At 42.3% G+C, this 21,032-nt stretch overlaps 1 non-coding gene across 1 annotated transcript; it reads right to left on the bottom strand.

Moving 5' to 3' along the window:
• Positions 1-19,381: 19,381 nt before the first annotated feature.
• On the bottom strand, positions 19,382-19,486 carry LOC118703971. The gene has a single exon (XR_004983212.1). It is a non-coding gene; the product is annotated as a U6 spliceosomal RNA (small nuclear RNA).
• Positions 19,487-21,032: the final 1,546 nt, after the last annotated feature.

Below are 21,032 nucleotides of genomic sequence, written 5' to 3'. Positions count from 1 at the left end.
AGAGATTGGAAGAGAGGAATTGGGGTATAGGGGAGAAAAATATTGATGTGAGAGAGAAATGATTGGTTTTGCCTCCTGAGGACTGGGGCCAGAGATCAAACCTGCAACCCAGTGCATACCCTTGACTGGGAATTGAATACAAGGCCATCTGGTGTTCAGGCCGATGCTCTAACCATTGAGAAACACTTGCTGGGCTGCTTATAGTATTTTTAAAATTCAGTCACTATGTATTTCCTTTTTGAATTGTTTCTTTTAAATACTCACCTATTTTTGTTTCAGTTTTTACTTGTTTTTGTTGAAAATGTTGTATTCCTTTAATGTGGAGGTTATGCTGAATTGTTTAATCTTTCTTCCTTTCTCTCTTTGCAAATGTTCAATGTTTCTAATTTAAAGTCTTTGTTAAGCTTTCCTATAAAGTTAATTTCCTAGACTGAATGCATGATGGTTAATTTTGCAGGTTTTTCGGTCTTAGCAACCAATTATTGTTTTGGGGATATTGGTTCTCCACTAATTTTAGATAGGATTTTTTGGTCTTTTGTTTCTTTTCTTTCTCCCATCTCTCGGTATCTGTCTCTTTGTCCTGCAATTTTACAGCCTCCTGCCCTACCACTATTCTTCAGATCCCCAATCTGTAATTGGGCTTTAAATTGCTGGTGGGGGTTTCTGCCCCATAGAAATGGCAGAGCACCCATGGACCAATCAAATGGCCAGGGAGAAGTTTGGCTCAGTTCTTATTGGCAACTCTGTGGCTCATGTATTTTAAACTGGGGCAATATTGTCCCCATTAAGGTAAAAAAGTGATTCTTGGAGGATAAAAATCTTAGATATTATATTCCCCAGCAGCCAGCAATGGCAGCAGCAGCAGGGTAATGGGGGTGGTGCCTTCCCCTGATCAGCCTGGTCGCCTCCCGCAGAGGGGGGAGGTGGGCCTAAGCCATCAGTAGCACATCCCCTGAGGGCTCCTGGACTCTGAGAGGGGGCAGGCTGGGCTCAGGGCCCTCTCCCATGCACAAATTTCATGCACTGGGCCCCTAGTATCTTTATAATGCTTTTCTTAATTTATATGAGTCACAATATTTATATGACATAATATAGGACTATCCAGTTGATATATATCAGTCAGTTCTATATGTTTTAGTTTCTGGCTTCGTATTTTGAGGTTTCTGAATTATGTAGATACTTTAAAAAATATATCTTACTGATTTTTTACAGAGAGGAAGAGAGTTAGAAACATCGATGAGAGAGAATAATCGATCAGCTGCCTCTTGCAACCCCCCCCTTCCTTCCCTCTCCCCCCACCCCTCCCGGATATGCCCTCAACCAAGGCACATGCCCTTGACCGGAATCAAACCTGGGATCTTTCAGTCCGCAGGCTGATGCTCTATCCACTCTCTTCTCTGAGAGATCCTGGGGTTTTGAGGTCCCACTGTTCTGCAGCTGGAAGTTTATGGCTGGATCACTCTAGGGTACCATTAATGCATTCATAACCTGTTCTCTGGTAACATTTGCAATTGTACTCCAGAAAGTCTTTTCCGTTGTTTTAATCCGGATAGCGTGCCTCTTCAACCACATTTCATATGGCAGTTTAGTGTAGTGATGAAAGGGTACTGGGACCTCTGTCTGTCTCTTGGATTTAAAACACTTATTTTAGGAAGAGGCTCTCTCAAACTCTAGTAAGATTTTCAGTGACTGACAAGACAATGGAATTGTCTTTTGATAAGAGAAAATTATTTCACAAACTTTTTGGTTGATTTCACATATCCCTAATCATTTAGAAAACATTAGAAAATACAGATAAGTAAAAATGAAAGGCATTCACAATTCTGTCACCTATTTTGGTGTATGATTTCCAGGCTCCAAAATGTATCCATATGTTTATAAATAATATACTACTATGAAAGTGATTATACTGTAGTTACCATTCTGTAAAAAAAAAATATTTTTCATTTATGAATGCAAGGTAAATATATTCCTGGGTCAATAACTATGGAATCTACATCATATTATATGGTATCAAAGACCTGTTTTAGGTCATTTAGATTCTTCCCAGCATTTTGCTATTAAAGAATACTGAATTGCCTTTACATATAATTTTGTTCATTTGTTAGTGTTGAAGGAGGTAACTGAGGAAACATGACTGCCAGTTGATTTGTGAGCCGAACCGAGCGATCAGAGACACCTCACTCCTTCCCTTGTCCTTGGAATGTATCTTCTGCCCACTGTTCCTATGCTGAGAGCTGATTTCAAGGCTGCAGCCTTGAGAGAGTAAGGTGTTGAGACCCTCTGGATGGTATATGTGACTGAACCCAGTTAAGGCCTTAATATACATTTTTAAAATTTTGGAGGAAGGATGCCAAGGTCTACTTGTTTTGTGGCCACCCAAGAAAACAAGTCTTATAAGTAAGTCCCCTTGCTTATTAAGCTGCCAGCTACAATCTGGAGTGACCTGGCTTTTTCTTTGGTTTCTCCTTGCCCTCTGTGTATTGGGGCCAGTTGGTGAGCTAACAGTTAGGAAGAATTCTTAGAACAATCAGAAGGAGACTGTAAGCTAAGGGAAGGGCTACTATATGCCTACCCTGGGAAGTGGCAGGCATGTAATAAGACCTGGGCAAATGTTATTAAATGAAGAAAGTGTCAGAGTTTGCACTAGGATTTTTGTTAAAATGAATGAAAATAAATAGCTCTGAAGAGTCTGAGGAGACAACTGGGAAATACAACTTTGTGTCCCTAAAGAAAGGGTTTCGTAAAGCCTGAAAACTTGGAGGCATGTTTTATAGCAACACATCTTGCCCTTTTAACCACTTAGCCCTGAAACAAAATAGAATTTTATTTTTATGACTGAATGAGTTCAGAATACATTATGTCCACTCTTATGTCTGGAATCATCTTTATCTCCCTTTATTACATTATCTCTAAATGAACTTTTCCAATTTTCCATCGTGCACTTTGGTTACCCTCTGAAGTTATGGGACAGGTTTGAAGTGAGGAGGTAAATATTTGAAAATTCGGAGGAACCAGTCAGGTAGGAAAGAACAAAAAACAAAACAAAAAGCAACCTTATTCTAGCTCTCTGTTTTCTTTTCTTGTTGTTTAATTTTAAAATTTCAGACTTTGCTGCACAGGGGTGGTCCTTTAAAGTCACCGACTTGTTCCTCAGGGGGCATTGGAGAGTCAGTATTTTAAGTATAGGTCCCAGGCATGAATTGAGATGCAGTGAAAGATTCAGCTGTCTAAAACATATGTTTTAAATCATCTACTCAGAACATAAGAGCCAAAAAGTGGGCTGATAACACTCAGAGCAGCCAAAATAGATGGCATCAGGTTGATGAGCTGAGGTGGGGTCATTTTATTTACAGGAGAGGCCTTCAGATTCTACTCCTACTACACACTGAAACCAACACATTTCACTTATTTATTTATTTACTTATTTATTTTTAAATAAAACATCCAGGTAGTGTTAGTTGGTGTTTTTTTTTTGTTTGTTTGTTTGTTTTCTAGTGTAAATGATGTCATGTATATGTATATGTACGATATATGTATACGTATATGTATATGTATATGCATATGTATATACTGGTATATATATTTATTGATTTCAGAGATGAAGAGACAGGGAGAGAGATGGAAATACCAATGATGAGAGAGAACCACTGATTGGCTGCCTCCTGCATGCCCCACACTGGGGATCGTGCCTGCAACTCAGGCATGTGTCCTGACTGGGAATTGAACTGTGACCTCTTGTTTCATAGGTCCTCGTTCAACCACTGAGCCACGCTAGCTGGGCAAAACCAACACATTTTAATCTCTGGGTTCTGAACACCCAGAATTTTACTAGCAGTAGATTAGAAAAGGGAGTGGGAAGGCTGGAAGGAAGCAGAAACAGTGAGCTCCTTAAAGGAAAGGAGCAGAAAAACTGACATCTCAGAAGAGAGCGGTGCGGGGCTAACAAATCTACATGCAGAGTCTCACCCAACGCAACAGCCCTCAGGCAGGCCATTGCTAGTGTACAAGAGGATGAGTCATCAGAAAGGTAATCTGCCTTAGCCAGTTTGGCTCAGTGGATAGAGCATCAGCTTGCTAACTGAAAGGCCCCAGGTTTAATTCTGGTCAAGGGCACATGCCTAGGTTGTGGGCTGGATCCCCAGTGGGGGACTTGAAAGAGGCAGCCGATCAATGATTCTCTCTCATCATGGATGTTTCTACCTTATTCTCCCTCTTTCTTCCTCTCTGAAATCAATAAAAAATATATTAAGAAAAAGAAAAAGAAAAGAAAATGTAATCTGTCTAAGACAGCAGAGACCATAGACTATAATGGAGACTGATTTTCATTCAAAACTACGAGTGTCTTAAATGTTTCGATGCTTAAAGGAGTAGGACTTGCAGTCATCTAGGAAGCTTCACTTTTTCCAAAGGATTCTGGGTGGCTGAGGTGACACTAGGTGATTGAGATAGATTCTTTTCTTCCTGGTTTGTAGAGCTTAACCCACTAAATGTTTAGTGAGATATGGGAATATTGGTCACTTACCAATGAAGTCAGAGATGACTGGGTTGTGTGGAAAGGAGATGAAACGGAGAGTAGGGAAAGCTGTTGTAAAAATCAGTCGGGTTTGAAGTGCGGAGGTGTCTGATGCTGGGCAGAGAAAGAGTGCTAAATGCATATGTGTGGGATGGAAGGGAGCTTCTCAGGACTGACTCTCACCAGTGCGTTGGCTGTCACGCTGGGAGCTGAATGTGATGGAGGACAGTTGAGGGAGGAGAGGGAAAGTCAGCTCCGGAGCTCAGGCAGGACCAGGCTCCGAGGAAAGGGTTCCAGAAATGGAAACTGCCTGTGGTAGCCCATGGTGCCCGTGTTAGGGTTGTTCTGGTGGCATTTTGATCCTGGAGGTGTTCCCACCATTGAGAAGCCTGGCTGACCTCTCACCTGTGGCCTGCCCCTGCTCTGTCTGGGGCCTGTGTGGCACCTCACCAGGTTGGTGAGAAGCTCCTTGTCATGCCTGGCCCTGATGGGCCACACTGACTGTGTGAGTAGCAAAGCAAGAAGAGCCCTGAGTTGTCATTTTGCCTAATCTCGCCCCCTTTTCAATAAAAAAACAACAACTGGACTATTTAGGTTATTGATATAGATAGATTTCCTTTTCTTGAAATCCTACATGTAGAATCACTCACAGTAATTCACTGGATATAAGTTGAACATTTTTATTTAAAAAAAAAAAAAAAGGATATTTTTTACCCTAACCGGTTTGGCTCAGTGGATAGAGCATCTGCCTGCGGACTCCAGGGTCCCAGGCTCGATTCCGGTCAAGGGCATGTACTTTGGTTGAGGGCACATCCCCTCCTGGGGGTGTGCAGGAGGCAGCTGATTGATGTTTCTCTCTCATCTATGTTTCTAACTCTCTCTCCCTCTCTGTCCCTCTCTCTTCCTCTCTAAAAATCAATAAAATATATTTAAAAAAAAAAGAGAAAGGATATATTTGTAGAGTTTTAAAAAATACAAATTTTACTAAAATTTTCACTGTTAGGTGACAGGGCATCATTTCTTCTCAAATCTTTATGTAAACTGTATAAAGACCATATAATCACTTAGTGTATAATTTAATACTATTGGTATTTATTTAAAAATATGTTTTTATTAAATTTTTCGAGAGAGAGAAAGGGAGAGGGATAGAGATGCAGAAACATTTGGCCACACTGGCCAGGCACTATTGCTATTTATTTATAAAGCACTTATTGTAAAAGTTTTAACTATTTACAAAGTCTTATGAAGAAATTAATATGGCTCCTATTTTATAGATAAAGAAAAATGAACCTCACAGGAGTGAAATGAGTGGCCACATGGAGTACCAGAAAAGGACTTAATGTTCTGAAAGAGAAAAGTTCTCTGTAGTTTCATCTCCCTTCCTACAGATAACAAAAGTCAAAATTTTTGTATATTTTCTCTAAGCATTTTTTCTTTGTTATAAATGCAAAGTATATTATAATAATAGGCAAACATTTTGTTATGTTATTCAGTAATCTCTGAAAACATGATTTTTAATAGTTCCCTCATGAAGATTTGAACTACATAGTTGATTTGACCATTCTTTCCTTATGGGATTTTTGTTGTGTGTATTTTATTATTTTCTCTTGTAAAGGATGCTGTGAGAAAAATGTCTATACACACAACTCTACATGCAGAGATTATCTGAAAAACCTAGAGAGGTAGGAAGCCACCATCAACAAGCATCTAGACATTACCTGAAATGTGAAAACAATTCTTCTAAGCATGGAAGAACAAACATGAAAAAGACAGTTAACATCTCGATGAATACTTAGAATATACAACAGTACTCATGAAAGATAATAAAAAAGGCAGCAATAAATCCAAAGGGCATGGAATAAACAGCAGCACATAAAGACATGCTGTGCAGAGAGTTAATACTAAGAAATGTTGATTGCTTTGTTTTGGTTTGCAAGAGCTGAGAGTTTGGACCACTGAGAAACAGTTGGGCCCCAAGGACTGTTAAGTGTGGTGCATGAATCTGTGTGCCGGTAGCTCTCTGCGAGGCCTGGCCACTCTGCGCCTGCTGCCCAGAGGCTCTCCATGGCCCAGAGGTCCATCCATGGCTGGGCGCTGGGCCCTGAACGCTCGCTTCATTGCTACAGCATTCTCCAGGCTGCTCACACTGCCCTCTCTCAGCGGCTGCCCTCCTGGGACTGGGGAACTCCAGCGGGGCTGAGAGGACTAGGCACTGCCATCTTGTGGCTATGGGTGCCTCCATGTTTGTGATGGAGTGATATTTAATTTGCATATTACCCTTTTATTAGATAGGATAGATCTGGCTTCAGCTATCAGCTCTGCTAATTACTATTAAAAATAGGAACTTGAACCGGTTACTTTTGACCATGCTCAGTTTTCACATCTGCGAAATGGTAATAAGGATAACATATTAATGTCACAGAGGATAAAATGCAATAATGACCGTGAAGGGCTTTCTGATGTTATTAATTATTATAAATGGAAACATTTCAGAAGAGTGCCTGGAATTTTGATGTCACTTTACAGCCACTGTATAATAAGATAGTGTTCCACATAGACAGAAAGTATCTTGCCCTGTAGTAGTTGATATGTTGGTGCAAGCAGGAGTTTGGGGCAGTGGTAAAAGGTTCAAGAGTTGCTATGTTTTAAATTGGGAGCAAGTCCGAAAAGGAACTATAAGAGGACATGTCAAATGCTGCATCTCATTCTTCTTTGAAATGGTTTTGCCTCTAGAACATTAGCAGGTCAGTGCTCTAGGGACGCTAAATGTCTTGCTGGCAGCACACACTGTGGGACTCACAGTGGTTCTGTGTCCTCCTGGGCTGGTGAGGAAATGTGCTCCTGCCTGTCCTCAGCGGAGGCATGTTAGATAGATGGAGGGCAGTACCTCTTCTTTGTCAAAATAATTCTTCTGCACAGAATTCTTCCCTCGCTGCGAAAGCAGAGAAGCTGGAAGTGTAAGTAGAATGGAAAAACAATCTTTCTTTCTTAAGGTCCAGAGGAAGAGAACATATTCGCTGCTAGGAGGACTAAATGAAAGTCAGACTCAGCTAGCATGGAGCATAGTTAGGGGTGTCAATGAGTTGGATGGGCTAGAAATATGAGTTTCCGTATTTTACCTGGGAAGGGCTTATGCATAGAGAGGAGGTCCTGAGAATGGGCCTGATGGAGCCCAGGAATCCTTGGGCCGGAGTGTCCTCAGACCAACATTCAGGGGTTGTGCCAGGCAGCACAGAGGAGAGGTAGGCTGGAGCCAGGGAAGGGCATTACTGTTTGTGTGCAAGTATGTGTGAGAAAATGTATGAGTATGTGCATTTGAGAATTGTGAGTATGTGAGAATTACAATTGTGTATGTGTGTGTGTGTGTGTGTGTGTGTATGAGTATGAGAAAGCATGTGTGTGTCTGAGAGAATGTAGAAGTGTATGTGTGAGAGTATATAAATGTATGCGGGTATGTTGTGTGTTTGTGAGAACACATGAGTGCATGTGTGTAAAGGTGAATGTGTTTGTCCAATTAAAGGAAATGGTATGTTTGAGACCACAAGGGAAGGGCTTCTCTAAACTTTTAAGAGTTCCTGGGTTTTTAACTTACAGCACCCTCTGATATGGGCTCTGCAGTAGCCGCATAACATGGCTTAACTCTGGAATCAGCTTGCCTGAGGCCTTGTCTGCATAAACCTGGGTAAGGACCTTCACCTCTCTGTTCCTCAGCTTCCTTGTCTCTAGAATGTGGAAGATAAGAATAGTTCCTACCTTATAAAAGTGGATGGGCGGGTTAACTAAGTAAGGTAATACATGCAGGGCATTTAACACAGTGCCTGGAACTAAGGTAACAACTATTAAATGTTGAGTAAAGGAAAATGTCATGCCCATTTAGGCTGTTAACTTGAAAAACTACTTACTATTTTGATTAATTAAAACATTCACATCAAAGGTCAAAATATATATGGTGTCCCAAAAAATTTATACACACTTTGCATAATTATTAACTCCAATGGGTTATATCTGAAAAGAAAGAAACTTTCATTGAGCTGTCAGACAACGTATGTGTCTACATTTTTTGGGAACATCCTATATAACACAGGGGGAATTTGTATTCACTTCTTGTTCACCATTCCTATAGCTCTTATACCCTATAAACATGTAAACACTGTTATTAGTTTTTTGTGCAAACTTCTAGAATTATTTTACTTTATGCATTTAGAAGGAAATACATATACTTTTTATGCAAATGATATATATGGCTTCTGTACTTTTCTTTTTACCTTTTTTTAAATTGAATAAATCTTTATTGTTCAGATTATTATAATTGTTCTTCTTTCCCCCTCTCCCCCCACAGCTCCCCTCCTCCCTGTTCCCACCCCACCCTCTTCTTTTTATCTTTAAACTTAGAGATATGGAAATCTTTCCATGTAGGTATAGAATGAGTTTCCTCACTTTTAAGAAGAGCTGCATAGCATTCCATCTTTTTGGATGTACAATAATTTATTTTCTCAACTGCTCTAAAGGGCTAAGCAGGTGTTTGCAGTCTCTTCCAAACTCTCTGATGTGATGTCTTTAGAGCCCTCTGCAGGAAACACTTCTAGATTATCTACGTGCTATGGCAGAGAGGACAGAAGGATGTTGTACCGTCTCTTCATCCCCTGTTTGCTATATGCTGTACAGTAAATTGTAATCAGGACAGGTGAGAGGGTTTTTATGGGGTTTGAGTTTTGTACAATCTTCATTAATCTACACCCATATGAATTCTGTAATTCCCTTGGATGAGACTCCAGTCAATTGGTAATGGCTTGTACATCTGCTGAAAACCCCTGAGCACCGACGAACGCCCACCATCCAGCATCAGGCCCTTTCCCAGTAGAGTGTTGACTGGCCAGTAGAGGGCTCTCTTCTTTTGGGAAAAAGAAAAAAAAAAAGTCTCTGGGAGAGGTTTTCAACATAACACCCACCCGTGGCGTGAGGCGTTTCTCTTCCCTGTAGTTGCCCGAAGTCACACAGGTAGTCACCACTGCTTCAGAGCTGCAAATCCTTGGCGTGCCATTCCCCTGAAGACGTAGGGGTTAAGCGAGTACTGCCGGTGTTGGTTTTTGGGGTGTGTTTAAGGGGGATCTGTGGGGAGGAAGTGTGTTCAGCATTCCACCGAGGTTTTAGGGCAAGGCCTGGGATCTGACCCAGATTATAGCTTTTCCCTTCTTGAGGATGTGAGGCCTTGTTCTGTATTTTAAGATTTAGAAAGCACACACGCCTAGACCAGGATCCCTGGAATGTGCTGGTGAGACCTGTTAGCAGGGCCCTGAACCCCTGTTCAAAAGCCCTATTATGTAACCCCTGGTGGCTGCTCTTTGAGGTGAATGCCCTCCTGAGGTCAGATGGAAATCTACATCAGCATTGGGGAGGAAGAGGAAAGGAGCCAACATTAATTTAGCATCTCCTGAGATAGGTCTGGAGCGGTTAAGCCGCTAGGCCATATTTCTCTTCATTCTTGTCTGGTGGATACTATTTCTGCCCCCCCCTCCCCCTCCCTCACCTTGTTTCCAAAGCAGTTCAGGAGGTCAGGGTTCAGGAAAGTAAGTGTATTGGCAAAGTCACACAGGTCGTCACCACTGCTGAGGAGCTACAAGTTCCTGGCTCCAACTTCATCACTGGCCAATGTGACTACAGAGTCCAAACTTTGTTTTCCAGGACAGCTCCCTCCCTGCAGAGCTTATCCCTGACCTGAGCAGGTCGAGGTCAGGGACTCAGTCCCGGTGAAGAGTTTCCCCTCCACTTCAGACCTCTGGCCCAGATGGAGAACCAACTCAAAGCTCTTTTCTTTTTCAGATAAAGATAGGGTGATGCCCATGAATTTCCGTTTGCCTTTCTTCAGAGCATACATGGGCTAATGTGGAACCAGCTCTGAGAAAAGAGACACAAGGGGCTTGAGAAGGTGAGTGTAAAACTTGCTTTCTGCAACATGCCTAGTCAGCCTGCAGAATAAATGGTCCCAGGTTCGATTCCGGTCAAGGACATGTACCTTGGTTGCGGGCACATCCCCAGTAGGGGGTGTGCGAGAGGCAGCTGATCAATGATTCTCTCTCATCCATGTTTCTAACTTTCTAACCCTCTCCCTTCTCTCTGTAAAAAAAAAAATCAATAAAATATATTTAAAAAATATGTAAGGCATGATATTTTAAAATAATTGGGGAGGCCGTATTTTTTATTTTGAGAAATATAAACATTCCCATGAAGCATAGCTGTGGCATTACTGACTGTTTTAATACCTGACGTCGAAGGAGAGCCCGAGGCCGCTGAGCCCATCAGGGCTGAGCAGGTGGGGGAAAAGTTAGAAAAAAGATTAATTGGATTGGTAGCTTTTAAAAAATGAAACTCAAAACCTTCCCAGCTGTAGGAATAGGAAGGCTGTTTTAAAATTTGATCCTGACATTCCCACCCCTTGTAAAATTGCCCTCCCTTCTTAGCCTGTCAGGGTCATGGAAATTCCCACTCTTTCGCGTGTGTCTCTGGAATGCAAATTGCATTTTCCAGGAGTAATGGCACATTAATCTGATAATACTCACAGACTCTCTCCCATTAGATTATATAAACCAGCTAGGTGTTATCTTGGAAGACCCAGTGTTTTGCCCTGAGGGAACATGACTCCGAATAAGCTGGGCGGGAGGAAGGCCCGGAGTCTGGGACAGAGTGGGGACTGCGGGCCACCCAGGGCACTGGGGGGCAGAAGAGAACTGCCAGTGACCAATTTGGCTGGCTGCTGGCTCGTTCTGCCAGGAGAGTTGCAGCCAGGCCTTCCAGTAGCTCTCTGCGCCCTTTAGGTCCCACAGTTTACAGTAAGGTTGTGTTCTGAACATTGCTTCTTTGTGGGGAAACCCGGGAGGATGGCTTTGGCTGCAGAGGCCTCCATAGCCTCAATGATACCACCTCTGCTCCAGGCCCCTCTCCTCATTTCTCATTTGGAGAGCCACCCACCCTAAAAAAAAAAAGAAAAAAGAAAAAAAAAAAGGAAAACACTATTCTGTTGTGCTAGTTAAATCCAGCCAAGCAGTGACTGCTTTGGAGCATTTAGGCAGAGATAACCAGTGAGTTTTCCCCCTTTTCTGCTTCTAACAGTGACTATGTCACCTGAAGCAAATGTTACATACGCTTTGTCCTAATGTCTTGGGAAATCTCGAGACGTTGCAAAGATAAGACTTACCTGAAGAGTGAGCTATGACTTTGTTTCCTCTTAATAGCTTATGCTGACTGGGAATCTTAGAGCAGATGCCACTGAATATTTTCAGGAATTTTAAAAAATTAAAACAAATATTTCCATTCCTATTGTTACTCAACATTATGTTAATTTCAGGTGTACAGCATAGTGGTTAGAATTTTATATAACTTACAAAGTGGTCCCCCCACTAAGTCTTGCACCCACCTGACACCATAAATAGTTATTACAATACTAGAGGCCCAGCATGCGACTGAAATTGCCGGAGGAGGCACCCTGACCCCACATGATGCCAGCTGCCGTGTTGTGTCTGCTGGGGTGGGGGCACGTGCTCCTGTGTGTTGTGTCTCTGCTCTAGCCCACCCCCAGCCCCAGCCTCCCTGTGGCTGCTGGGGCTGGGGGGTGGCACTCAATCCCCTTTCACCCATCTGTGCACTCAGCTCTTCCTGAGCGGTTGTGATGCAGCCTCCTCCTGAGCAGGTCATGACGCCCGGCTAAATGATCATATTCTATATATATATATATATATATATATATATATATATATATATATGTATTTGACAGTATTTCATAAGCTTATACTTTACATACCATGACTGTTACTGTCAACTCGTACTTTGGGGCATCTTCCCAGCGAGAAGACTGAATGAGAGCACGAGGTCTGGGTCCCACTTGAACTTTCAGCCCACAGGCTGGCCTCGCTCTGAGACAGAAGCACTATGCATCACACATCTCATTGTAAAGCTGGGAGGCCAGCAGTTTCATTTTGTAGCTCCTCTCAGGTCCTTGGGCTTCTCTGCAGGCTGGGTCCTCAGTTCTTCTCCAGCTGGTGGCCTTCCATTTCGAATCCAAAGTCAACAAACGTCCATGTGCAATGCCCTGTGGCTGGACAGTGCTGCCAGGAGGGGTAATGGGGCTGAAAGTCAGGGGTAGGCTTGTTCAGGTCTAGCTAGTTTGGTGTTAAATTGCACTGGACCTGACTTCATTTGACAAATGGAGAGGGAACGGAGGTCATCTCTGTGGCCAGTGTCCTCAGCCTTCATTGGGTTTGTGTTTGGATGGTGAGTTCATTTTGTGGCCTGTGGAGGGGACCTGGTGGAGACTGAGATGGGGAGGAGAATAGACAGGGACTACCCAGGAGGCTAAGCAGCTTTGGCATGGTGCTGGCAGGCTGTGTGCATATTATAAGAATACATTAATATAAATGTGGACAACCAAAGAATAATCCTATATAATAAAAGGCTAGAATGCAAATCAACCGAATGGCAGAATGGGTAGCTATGATGTGTACTGTTCACCAGGGGGCAGACACTTTAGATCCTGCATTAAGCATCTGCCCCCTTGTGGTCATTGTGCTCCCTCAGGGGGAGTGATGCTCAGCCAGAAGCCTCTCCCACTTCCAGTTCAGGTGGGCAGTAAGAAGCTAGGGGTCCTGGACTATGAGAGGGATATCCTCCTGCTGGCTTAGGCTGGTTCCCGGCTGCCAGAGGGATGTCAGACTGCTAGCTTAGGCCCAATCCCCTGAGCCTAAGCTGGCAGGCAGACATCCTCTGAGGCAGGGGTCCTCAAACTTTTTAAAGTGGGGGCCAGATCACAGTCCCTCAGAGAGCTGGAGGGCCGGACTATATGAACTACTAATTCCTGCTGTAACACCTCGGCTGCGCTCACTGCCCAAAAAACCTGGCGGGCCGGATCAGACTCCTCTGCCGGCCGCATGTGGCCCGCGGGCTGTAGTTTGAAGACGCCTGCGAGTCTGAGGGGTTCTAGATTGTGACAGGGCGCAGGCCTGACTGGGGGATCCCCCCCCCCCCCACCCAGTGCACAGAATTTCATGCACTGGGCCTCTAGTAATAGAATAAGATGGTTAGAGACATTGAAGGTATTTTGACTGTCATTTAGTGGCTCCTGGTGCGGGGGCCTGATGTGGCAGGGGCCAGACATGGTGGGGATCTCCCTTTTCCACATCCCACACGGAAAGAGAGATAAAGAACTGGTTCTAAGTGAAGGCAGCCAGGTATTGAGAAATATTAGAAATAAAGAGAAGACACAGAGATAGATTTTAAGCTGGGAGCTGGGTGGGCTGCCATCCTGTCTGCTGGAGAGGCAGGAAGACGATCACGACCATTCCCAGTGCATTTATCTTATACCCCAATACCAGGAAGTAACACCAACTTATTTGCATTCCTAAGTAGGCCCTAGCATGCCTGGATTTACAAATCTAGTCCCTCCCCTGCCGACATCTGGGCTGATATGAAGGCCAAGCTGACAACATGTCCACCATCTTGGGGAAACATGTTCCCAAGGTGTGGCTCTGCCTATGCCTTGAGTTCAGCTGACAATAATTAAGGAAAATTGCCCAGGTGCCCTCTACATCCTGGTACTATTGTATTTATATCCAAAAGTCCTGTGGGCATTTCCTAGAAATTGCTTCCCCAAACCCAGATCTGTGTAAAAAAGCCCCATGTTGGGGCTGGGAGGACACAGATGAGTAGAGTTACAGTTGGGGGTTAGATCAGGCGGCCTACAAGGTTCTTGCTAACTCTAAGATTCTCTGAATTATTCCAGACTTGTGAGGTCAAACTTTCGAAGTACCTTTGCAGGTAATTCTACAAATGACTCAGCTCACGACCGCCACAACTCTTCCTGGAGAATGGCTCTTTTTGGGGCTTGGAGTCACTTCAGAAATGAATGCATGTGAATTCTCTCAGGTAAATCTTTTTGAGAAGCTGTAGGCAATTTGGTTGAAATCTTCATGCACTGTTGCAGGCTGAGACTCTCCCGTGCTGATAAGGGTCAGGCAGAACATTAGTGCCCTGATTAATTCTCCCTCCTAGAGGAGTCTTCTTTATCTCAAGCAAAATGATTCTTAGTTTGTATGAGAAACGTTATGTTATGTAAGTCTTACAGAAGGAAAAGGGCTCCAAAATGGCTTTCTAGGTGTTTCTTAGAATCAAGTCTTGTTTCTGATAGAGGTTGAATTCATGAGAATTGGGGAAAGTACGTTTTCAATGGCAATATTCCATTAAATGCAAAACAGATGATCACTCCAAATTCAAAAGCTATTCTTGTCTGTTACATTACCCTTCTCAGAGACCATCTATCACAACATCAAAACTTCAAATGTGTAAGAATAGCAGTAGCCATTTCGACTCTCCCTCTTTCTATTATTATTTTATTTGTCAATGTAAGAACCATCCATACCTCTAAGAATTTTTATGAGTTTATTTGAGCCAAACTGATGACAGCTGCCAGGAAGCAAAATCTCACTGGATTGAGAAAATGTTCTGGAAAAATGGCAGTTTTGCATCTTATCTATCTATATATAAAAGGCTAATATGCAAAGTGTCCCCTTGTGAGTTTTACCATGAGACTGGGAGTTTGATCACTCATTGTGATGTATGCTGACCATTGGGGATGGTGATGAAAGTGTCAGGTGACCAGTGGTGGTGGTGGGGCATTGAGGGAGTGAGGGAAGGAGGAGGTGGGAAGGTGGGGAGGTGGGGAACCTGATCGGCCCTGATCTCTGGCCAGCCCTAGGGATCCTACCTGTGCACAAATAATTTTGTGCACCGGGCCTCTAGTTTTACATATTACAATAAAAAGAGGAGGGTTAAGTAGGTTACATGAAATCCATTGGTGATAAATTAGGGAAGTGGGTACAGGATAGTTAATTGTCAACAATCAACAGGGTAAAAATAACAATGAGGGCATCTGTGGTCTCAGCAAAGGCATGTTTATCAGGGATGTTACCCTAAGACAGTGGTAGGCAAACTCATTAGTCAACAGAGCCAAATATCAACAGTACAACGATTGAAATTTCTTTTGAGAACCAAATTTTTTAAACTTAAACTTCTTCTAACGCCACTTCTTTAAAATAGACTACCCCAGGCTATGGTATTTCCCCATTTGTAATGCCAGGAATCATCTTGCTTGTTACTCCATTTCTCCCCCCTCAGCTAGAAATGGCTCCTCCCTAGGCACTATGAGCCCAGCCTCTAATACACCAGCAGGGCAGGAAGTTCACAGGGAACCCAGAGCTTTTGTTTTATATTCTTGAACTTTTCTTAATGTCTTTTTAAAAAAATTAAAAAAAAAAATATTTTATTGATTTTTTACAGAGAGAAAGGGAGAGAGATAGAGAGCTAGAAACATCGTTCAGCTGCCTCCTGCACACCCCCTTCTGGGGATGTACATGCTCTTTATTGGAATTGAGCTTGAGACCCTTCAGTCCGCAGGCTGATACTCTATCCACTGAACCAAACTGGTTTCGACCTTTTTTTTTTTTTTAGATTAAAAAGTATTTTATTGATTCCAGAGAGAAAGGGAGAGGGAGAAGGAGAGAGAAACATCAATGATGGGAGAAAATCATTGATTGGATGATTCTTTTGTGCCCCCCACTGGGGATTGAAACCACAACCCAAACATATGCCCTGACTGGGAATTGAGCATTGCTCTCCTGGTGAATGCTCAACCACTGAACCAAGCCGACTGGGCTCTAAATGTCTTATTATTGCTGCCCTAAACTAATTTCTAATGTTCCTGGCCAGAGCCTTCAGACTTCTATTGCTTTGTTTCTCTCCTAGTTCCCGGATCTCATCTTCTCCAGATAGTAGTGGTTGACCTTGGGCAAATAACATCACCTTTTTGAGCCTCAGTTTTCTTATCTGTGTAGAAAATGGGTTGATAATATCTATGTTGCATGGATTAGTTGTGACGATTATATCAGTCAATATCTTATAGGAAAACACCTGGCAAGGAGTAGCCATTTGGTTCATTTTAGTTTTCATTTTTCTTTATTTTGGCCTTAGAAACAGTAATCTTTTACAAAGAAAATGTCACTAATCTTTTAAACCTAGTCTGCCCAGACACCGGAGCCCCTTCACATTTCTGCCTCCACGTGCCCATGTGTATCCTCACTTTACAGACCCTCAATGCTTTTGAGATTGTTTTTTTTTTTTTTTTGGGGGGGGGGAGTCTGCCCCCTCTTTCTGCCACACCCTTTCTTGCTTCTCTGTGTCTTCTAGGCTTACCTCTGCCATTACCACTATGCTCTTTTTGATGCCATAGCCAGGTGCTGAATATAATAATACCTGCTTTGCATACTTCAGGGATCACTCTAAGGATCGAGGGGGCGGGGGATGATTTATGCAATAAAAATGCTTTGCAAAGTAAGATGGGGTGCATTCACATGCATTATGATGTCGATGATTATCACTCTGCACTATCTTCAGATGACTAAAAATATCTACTCAGCCTGGACCTTCTCAGCATAATCTTATCTCTCTTGGACTTCCCCATACTGGCTGAGCAGTCTGACAGCTAAGCTATGGAAAAACTTGTGGGAGACAGCAGTGCTGGGAGTGGAGAATGCCTGAGTAATGAATTACCTTCTTCAGGGTCCCAGTGGGAAACCAGGCACCCCGGAAAGTGTTAATTGACCTCAGTTGAGTGAATGCGTTAGGCCCAGCAAGCATTTCATTTGCTCAGGCAGCCCATTGTGATGATACCATTAAATAATCATTATCATTACATGGAAATCCTGTCAACTTGGGGGTTTAGAAAGTGTTTCTCAAGTCACATACATACAAGCAACCGAAATGCACAGAACGTTTATCCAGAAGAAAGTATTTGTGAAGACAACATTTGTTTGTAATTGTCAGCATTTGGCAAAGGCAGGAAATGAAAGAATGAAATGAACCACAAGCTTTGGATTCCATCCAGTGCTTTTTCCAATCCCACATCTTCAAGGCTAGGGAGGGAGGCCTTCCTGTCGCAGGCCGTGAGCTCTAGGGAGGGGAGTAGGAGCCTGCAACTCCCACACCCCCTCGTCTAGGAAGTCATTTCAAAGGGAGCTGCCTCCAGGGAAAAGCAATAGCCCATTGGCCAATATTTATTTATAGTCTTATACCCTGTAAACATGTCTTCTTTTAAAAAATTAAGAGCAAAAAGTATTTTGGTTCTTGTTTGTTTGCACCACCTCCAGGCACTCATATCTGTTTTCCTTATTTCTGGGCTGGTTGCTCAACATCTTTGGTCTTGATGGAACTGGTTTCATTCCTCAGCCCTTCCTTATTATTAATGTTCTTATTATTGGTTAGTTCTTTTGTGTTTGCAGTGTCCTTGACAATCTTTTTTTATTAGCTGTTCTTTACAACAACACAGTAAGGTGGATCAGCCTCACTGAATATTTATCCAACAAATTGTCCAACGTTTTCTTTTGTTGGCTTTTGTTAAGATTTATGACAACCATTTTTTCCCCCTCTCCTTCTTTCTCAGAGTCGCCCTTCTGCAAGAGACTTATTTCATATTTGTTCTTGTGGGGCTCCAGGAGCCAGGGGCTGATGTAATCTGCTTTTCATTGTGTTTGGCTTCTCCCTCCCCTGTGGCTTTCTCACCCTCCTCACAATTACTCTGCTGTTGATGAAAATGGCGCTCAAGTAATCTAAAGTGGGTTTGAGTAGAGGGCATCTTTTTTCTCTTAATTTTTGGGCACATTTCTAAGTGGTCACTGCCTATCAGGTCTTCAGCACATGATTCATTACCAAATAATCAGTTGCTACTAATATTTTGTGGTTGTGGTTGCTGTGGTTAGGTATATATTTACTCTATGGTGAATCATTGGACTGTCAAACTTTAAAGAGGGATGTCTCTGGGATGGCTGGGGATTTGCACTTTAAAAAAAATTGATCTTAGAGAGAGGAAAGGAGTGAGTGAGGAAGAGGGGGAAGAAGAGAGAGAAACATTGACCAATTGCCTGCTGCACGTACCCAACTAGGAATCAACTTGCAACCTGGATATGCGCTGTGACTGGGAATCTAACCCACCACCGTTTGATGTATGGGCCAAAACTCCACAACCAACTGAACTACATTGGGGATTTGTACTTTAACAAAAAAGAATATCAATTCCGATCAACTAAGAAATGACCACATTTTCCCAAACCCACCATCATCACCACTTCTACTACCACCATCTCTTCCACAGAACTGCCTTACCCAGTCTTGCACCACCATGAAAAAGTACTACATGATGTTTCTCTTTAGGTACATAAACAAAGATATTCTGGTGTCTAGGACTTTATAAGTAAACAGATTGTCTCCAAATATTATTGAAAAATTATTTGAATACATAATATGCCTGTAATTCTTTATACTTCTCCATTACACTTACATCATGTTAAAGTTATTGTTGACTTGTCTTCCTTACTCACTAAACTGTGGTTTTCTTGAGGGCAGAACCCATATCTTACTCTTCATCCACAAAGTTCTGTGCAAGGCACTAGCGAAACTTTTTAGGGAGTTAACAAATGTCTGTTGAGTGGATGTTAAAATGCTCTGATTAAATGAGAAAATGCTTTTGCAAACTATATAATATTTTATAAACTAGTAAGGACCATTGAAATGTAACTTCTTTTTATTATAATTGCATTACTTTGTCTATACAGTATTGAAGGATAAATTTGAATCCTATACTTGATAAGAAATACCCACTTTTTAGAACAAGAATGATAGAATTTGATGGAATTTGCAAAAGATGAAAAGGATCATCATCATTATCATTATCTTTGTTTCTGATCCTGTGCTTCAGCACAGAGCCATCCACATGAAGAACAACCTTGCTGGGGTTTAGAATCAGCACCACTGGATTGCACCAGCCAACAGAAAAACAGGGAATGCTTCATGATTTGCATGTCATCCTCACACAGGGCCATGCTAATCTCCTCTGTACTGTTCCAGTTTCAGTATTTGTGCTGCTAAAGCCAGCACCAGCCATATTATTTTGACTGGTTTCTGTTGTTGCGTCTTCTTGGTCACCTGTGGCAATTGAGAGTCCAGCAATGGGTTGGATGATAACCTCTGAATGTGTTTAAAATTCATTAAGAAAATTCTCTGCTGCCCTAACCAGTTTGGCTCAATGGACAGAGCCCAGATTCAATTCCGATCAAGGGCATATGCCCAGGTTGTGAGCTCATTTCCCAATAGGGGATGTGCATGAGGCAGCCGATCAAAACTTTTTAGGGAGTTAAAGATTCCCTCTTATCATTGATGTTTCTTTCTCTCCCTCTCTGAAATCAATAAAATATATAAATAAAGCCCTAATCATTTTGGCTCAGTGGATAGAGCATTGGCCTTCTGATTCAAGGGTCCTGGGTTCGATTCCGAACAAGGGCATGCACCTTGGTTGTGGGCACATCCCCAGTAGGGGGTGTGCAGGAGGCAGCTGATCGATGTTTCTTTCTCACTGATGTTTCTAACTCTCTGTCCCTCTCCCTTCCTCTTTGTAAAAAATCAATAAAATATATTAAAAAAATATATAAAATTCTCGGCTGTAATGGTAGGTATTTTAGAAAATGTCCTAAGTGAAGTTGTACTTAGATAGGTTCTAGGTGTAGGTGGTTCTGGAAAGCTGTGAGTTATTCTGTGCTGTGCCAGATTTAAGCCAATGGAATAGTAGTTGCCAAAGCAATCAATGTTCTTAGCAGTTTGAAAATGGTCCAATATTCCAGAACTCTCCACACTATGGAACTTATAGTGTGGAGAAGGGAGAAAAGTGTTCTTCCATCCACAATCTCCTAGCATAGTTCTAAAAAAAAAAAATAAAAAAAATACACGGGCCAGTTATTTCTGCAGAACAAACATTACACGTAGTGATTAAAAAATAAGTTCTACTTTTGAGTCTGGCACATTTCAGGTACTTAATAGATACTGCCTGAGTGAATAAATGAACGAATTTAGCCTTCCTGTCCTAGCTATCCAAGATGTTTAACATTTGCATGTAAAAAAGGCTCAGGAATGACTTTACTGGCTTTCATCCAAGGGTATCCTGGGGTCAGTCAACAATAGGGGAAGAACTGACTTGGAGCCAAGTCCACTTACAAGAAGCAGCTTTTGATAAAAGCTCAGTTCTCTTATCAATATTCCTTCAACTGTTTCTGCAGCCCTGGAAAACTTTTTTTTTTTTTTTTTTTTTTTTTTTTTTTTTTTTTTTTTTTAAAGCAAATGCACTGTAGGCAGAAGCTGAATCAGAGAGCCAGAATTCGAGTCCCATCCCCAGTTGGGTGGCAAGACATGTCAAATCAACCCATTGGTAAGTTTTGGGAATGGCTTTACAGAAGGCTGACAGCACTTTTGAGTCTATGTATAGAAACATTAAGATTGCTTCTGGAGGTAAAAAATTAACCTGTTAGAATCTACTGAGTTAAATGAAGTTTCCAGGAAGCTGCACTCCAAGAGTCTGGCTTTCATGCTTTATCTTCATTCCTGGCCAGCGGTAGAAACAGAACATATTGACTTTGGGATCTGGTAATTGTCT

The sequence above is a fragment of the Pipistrellus kuhlii genome, unplaced genomic scaffold (genome assembly GCF_014108245.1).
Source record: "Pipistrellus kuhlii isolate mPipKuh1 unplaced genomic scaffold, mPipKuh1.p scaffold_m20_p_4, whole genome shotgun sequence".
NCBI classification, from domain to species: Eukaryota; Metazoa; Chordata; class Mammalia; order Chiroptera; family Vespertilionidae; genus Pipistrellus; species Pipistrellus kuhlii.
This window is presented reverse-complemented; position numbering and strand designations above follow the sequence as displayed.